Raw genomic sequence first — 5,686 nt, forward strand, 5'->3', positions numbered from 1 at the left:
GGCCTCGCTTTAGGCAGGACTGGAGCTGTTCCCCTTCCCTGCTACAGGTGTACTGCACAATGAACAAGCAGGCCGTGTGACTCCTTAGATATCCCTGGCCGGTAGGTGCACACCCCCTGTCCCAGCATGCAGGGATGGTAATAAATTCTGCATGCTGAGCTTTCTCTGCCAGAACAGAAGGCTGGGTGTTGGTTTTTTGGTTTTTGTTTTTTCCATGCCAACACTGTAGCAGCCTTGTGAGGATTCTGTGGGCTTGGCCGGTCCGTGGGCAAACACCTATTGTTCAAACTTGCTTTGCCAATGTTTCTTGATGGTTGATGTAAAATAAATACCCCCCTTCAAACTGTTTCAGGCAAAAACAGGAGCAAATAAAAGCTCGTGTGAATGACGAGGTTAACCATAGCTACACTTAGAGACTATTTTTCAGAACAGCACCTAGCTGTGGGTTTGGTCAGTTCTAGTGATGTCTATATTATTACACTAGTGCTTGGAAGCGCCAACCACAATCAGGCCCCTGTTGTGCCAAACACTAAACAGACACATAGTAAGAGACCATCCTTGCCCCCCAAAGCTTACATAGATGCCAAGGCCATAGGTCTGACCTCTTTATAACCCAGGCCATAGTTTTAAACATGATCCAAAATGACTCATAAGCAAGTTCAAAGTTAAATCCATTATAAGGCATCAGAAATTTGATTGTTAAAGTGAATTTAGTACTTGGGTAAAGTGCCACATTAACAGGCCTGGAGGTGGAAACTTTCTCTTCCTCTCGAGAGCAGGCACAGTTTCAGTGGTGGCAATGCAAGCTTCCCCCAGCCTCCCCCGCTGGGCCTACCAGTCAGACTGCTAATTCAGTAGGTCCAGCTGTGGGACTGGGGTTTGAGCGACGGGCTTCTGTCCCACTGGGGATTGTGTTGAACGTCCACCTCTCCATTTCATAGAGGCCGCTGCTGAACAACAGCTTATGATCACAACTGAGTTAGGCCACGGCTGGATTCGAATCTGGGTGGCCTACGGCAGAAGTGAAAAGGTCTAGATGGTGCTAGCACTCCCATAAATCACCCCGTTGGGCATGTTAAAGCCATGAAAGTCCAGGTCCCTGAATGGCCGGATCCAGCTTGGCACATTTGTGTTGTGAAGTGTCAGATTTTGGTGGGTCCCCTGTGCAAACATGCCAAGGTACAAAGACTGAATAGAATTTCTCCCTGTCAGGCCCCAGTGATAGCAACAGTTTAGAGGGTGAGGGGCTGGGGGAAGGGATTTGTTTTACCATTATAACAAAAATACTTCCTCCTAGCAATGGCCAAAAAGCAAAGTCAGCAAGCTGGTTACAACTGCCTCTTCCTGGGAGTGGTTGTATCCTGGTCCTGAAGGATATATGGATGTGTAGCTAAGACAACAGTATTCACCCTGTGAATTCGAAATGGAGGAGGAGTATCTGAGACTTGATACAATGGGCTGGGGCCATTATCTTTCAAAGATAAAACCATTTACTCTTTGGGCTGTTGAGCCACATGGAGAATTATCATCTCTGGCAGGGGTGATTTAGCAGTTTGGAAAGGGGGAGTGGTGAACTCCTCCAGAGTTAAGGAAATCATTCCAAAGCTGTTTACATTTTCACAGGGGCATTTTAACAAGCGGCCCTCCCTGGTGCAACACTGCAGTTAATCCAGGTTTCATGGCTGTACTGCCGAATATGTGGCGCACCTAACATATCTCACAAACTTTAGGAGAACAACACTGCACCGCCATGCTTTATCAAGGCATCTCCAACACTTTTCTAAGACACTAAAATGACAAAAACTCTGTGTAATTATTGAGCTGTGCAATCCCCTTCTCCTCCCATTTTTGTGTGCCCAGATCAGGTAATTTCCCACACTTTTACTCATTTGGGCATGCAGCCACCCAATTTTCATATGCAAACAAGATGCTTTGCTGTTATAAACAGGAATTACCAGAGTTTGCAACTCTCACTTGTTGCACTTGGCTTGCACAGTCCTTTCAATGTCTTGGCCAGAGAATCTTGTGTATTTGCACTGGTGTTAATGACCCTAGCAGCTGCAAGGAAATAGAAAATCAGGTCCATTGTGTGACGGACCTTTCTAATGATATCTCACAAGACCCATCTTGCATAAAATAGATCTTAGGCTATAATCATGTTCTAACAATATTTCCATGAAGCAGATGGGGTGTAGTGTCACACATTGCTCCTTTCAAACTCATGCACAAGTCAACCTAGTCACAGCTCTCCATTTACACAGTAGTAACTCTTTGCCTATAAAAATTGCTCAAAATGGGATTGATCCAGAGGGCTGTTACCCATCCCTCAGCTCCATTGACTCCACTCTGAGTTCCAAGTGCATAGCACCTCTAGAAAACTAGAATCAGCATGAAAGCTTGTTGTGTTATCATAATACTCCTAACCATGTAAAGGTCTAACACAAAAAGCCTTGGAATAGCACTGACAAGCAGATCTTTATTCCACTGATTCCCTGCCATGCAGTGCACAGGCATTTAACATTCCCACCTCCCAGCCTGCTCATGGAGAGGCAACTTGAACCCGAAGAACCATTCATTTGCTTTTTAAAAGAATGACTTACGGTATATTCTCTCAGGTGAGACACTCTCCTAATTATTCATCAGTCCCCTAAGAGTTGACTTAGATCTCGATTCCACACAGTGTGATATGTGGGCAGACTACGGCACCTGTGCTCAGTGTGGCTCCATCCCCACCCAGCCACTATGCAATCCAGCATAGGGGCCTTAATGATTAAATACAAAATACAGCTTCAGTTGTGAAATATAGTCATTAAACTCCCAGGGCCAAATTCATCCCTGATGTGACTCCACCAACTTCAGTGGAGTTACACCAGAGACCAATGGGGAACATCCTCACAGAGTCAGGTTCAGAATGAATTCAGCTTCTGATTAATTTTTGCTGTGTGATGCTCTCTCTTGCCACAGATTCCATCAGATATCTCTCATCCCCTGTATGACAACCATGTTACCCTAGTTAACCTCTTGTGACAGTCTGTACCCTTTTACAGGGCTATGATATATTTTGTATAAAGTATGCCTTGTGAGGTATCATTCAAAAACTCATAACTTGCTGATCATTATTATCCTGATAAAATGTGTGTGATGACATTGCATGTAAAGTTATATGATTCCCCTGTACAGTATTACTAGACATGTTCTGAGTCTACAGAGAAGCAGACACAGACCAGTTCTGCAGAGACAAAAGGCTAGCCAACGCCTCAGCCAGGTGTCAGCAAAATCAAATGGAACATCACCTGGTTAAGTGGCCATTCTTTGAAAGGAAAGAGGATGTGGGTGAAAAGCTACATCTTCACAAAAAAACAGCTAGGGGTTCCCATCCACACAGACTTCCTGTCTCCTGAATCTCAGCTGGAATGATTCTTGAAGAAGAGAAAGGACTAGAAGAGGAGAAAGGATGTGTCCCATTTGATTTGTCCCTTTCTCTCTACCTAGGACATCCACACTTGAAGACCAAAGGAAGCAGCTTTGGAGTTGAAGAGGGATCCGGTCTTCCTTCTTGCATATGCACTTCAACTACATTGTAACACTGCTCCTGCAGAAAAAGTCCAGTCCTGCCAGCTGCTGATGCCTCCTGCAGAGTGCCTCCTGTCAATGCCTAAGTCTTTCAGTTTATTTATTGAGGAATTATTGGTTTACTTTTACAAAATAAAGCACCATTAAATAAAAAGCCTCTTAGCCCTACCTACTATAGGTGGCACTCTGTACACTGCAGATGTTCTTAAAGTGCATCTGTGCTCTGAAAATGCCTCAAAAATGGCATTCTGGGGCTCCACGTTTATTGTGTAGCAGTGCCTCTAACCTAAATAGGTTCAGCTTACAAGTAAAATGATGTTTATTCGAATCGCCAGCTCTGCAAACTCCAACTAGAATGGCAGACTCAAGCTGGGCTCTTTGCCTTGTGCATTGTCACCAACTCCCGCAGGCCAAATTCTGCCCTCAGGGTATGTCTACACTACGGAATAAGGTCGAATTTATAGAAGTCGGTTTTTTAGTAATCAGTTTTATATATTCGCGTGTGTGTGTCCCCACAGAAAATGCTCTAAGTGCATTAAGTGCATTAACTCGGCGGAGCGCTTCCACAGTACCGAGGCTAGAGTCGACTTCCGGAGCGTTGCACTGTGGGTAGCTATCCCACAGTTCCCGCAGTCTCCGCTGCCCATTGGAATTCTGGGTTGAGATCTCAATGCCTGATGGGGCTAAAACATTGTCACGGGTGGTTCTGGGTACATATCATCAGACCCCCCTTCTCTCCCTCCCTCCGTGAAAGCAAGGGCAGACAATCGTTTCGCGCCTTTTTTCCTGAGTTACCTGTGCAGACGCCATACCACGGCAAGCATGGAGCCCGCTCAGGTAACCGTCTCCATATGTCTCCTGGGTGCTGGCAGACGCGGTACAGCATTGCTACACAGTAGCAGCAACCCATTGCCTTCTGGCAGCAGACGGTGCAGTACAACTGGTAGCCATCTTTGTCATGTCCGAGGTGCTCCTGGCCACGTCGGCTGGGAGCGCCTGGGCAGACATGGGCGCAGGGACTAAATTTGAAGTGACTTGAACAGGTCATTCTCTTTAGTCCTGCAGTCAGTCCTATTGAACCGTCTTATGGTGAGCAGGCAGGCGATACGGATTGCTAGCATTCGTACTGTACCATCTTCTGCCGGGCAGGCAAGAGATGAGGATGGCTAGCAGTCGTATTGTACCATCTTCTGCCGGGCAGGCAAGAGATGAGGATGGCTAGCAGTCCTTCTGCACCGTCTGCTGCCAGCCAAAGATGTAAAAGATAGATGGAGTGGATCAAAACAAGAAATAGACCAGATTTGTTTTGTACTCATTTGCTTCCCCCCTCCCCTGTCTAGGGGACTCATTCCTCTAGGTCACACTGCAGTCACTCACAGAGAAGGTGCAGCAAGGTAAATCTAGCCATGTATCAATCAGAGGCCAGGCTAACCTCCTTGTTCCAATAAGAACAATAACTTAGGTGCACCATTTCTTATTGGAACCCTCCGTGAAGTCCTGCCTGAAATACTCCTTGATGTAAAGCCACCCCCTTTGTTGATTTTAGCTCCCTGAAGCCAACCCTGTAAGCCGTGACGTCAGTTGCCCCTCCCTCCGTCAAAGCAACGGCAGACAATCGTTCCGCGCCTTTTTTCTGTGCGGACGCCATACCAAGGCAAGCATGGAGGCCGCTCAGCTCACTTTGGCAATTAGGAGCACATTAAACACCACACGCATTATCCAGCAGTATATGCAGCACCAGAACCTGGCAGAGCGATACCGGGCTAGGAGGCGACGTCAGCGCGGTCACGTGAGTGATCAAGACATGGACACAGATTTCTCTGAAAGCATGGGCCCTGACAATGCATGCATCATGGTGCTAATGGGGCAGGTTCATGCTGTGGAACGCCGATTCTGGGCTCGGGAAACAAGCACAGACTGGTGGGACCGCATAGTGTTGCAGGTCTGGGACGATTCCCAGTGACTGCGAAACTTTCGCATGCGTAAGGGCACTTTCATGGAACTTTGTGACTTGCTTTCCCCTGCCCTGAGGCGCATGAATACCAAGATGAGAGAAGCCCTCACAGTTGAGAAGCGAGTGGCGATAGCTCTGTGGAAGCTTGCAACGCCAGAC

This window comes from Caretta caretta, chromosome 14 (assembly GCF_965140235.1).
Source record: "Caretta caretta isolate rCarCar2 chromosome 14, rCarCar1.hap1, whole genome shotgun sequence".
Taxonomy (NCBI): Eukaryota; Metazoa; Chordata; order Testudines; family Cheloniidae; genus Caretta; species Caretta caretta.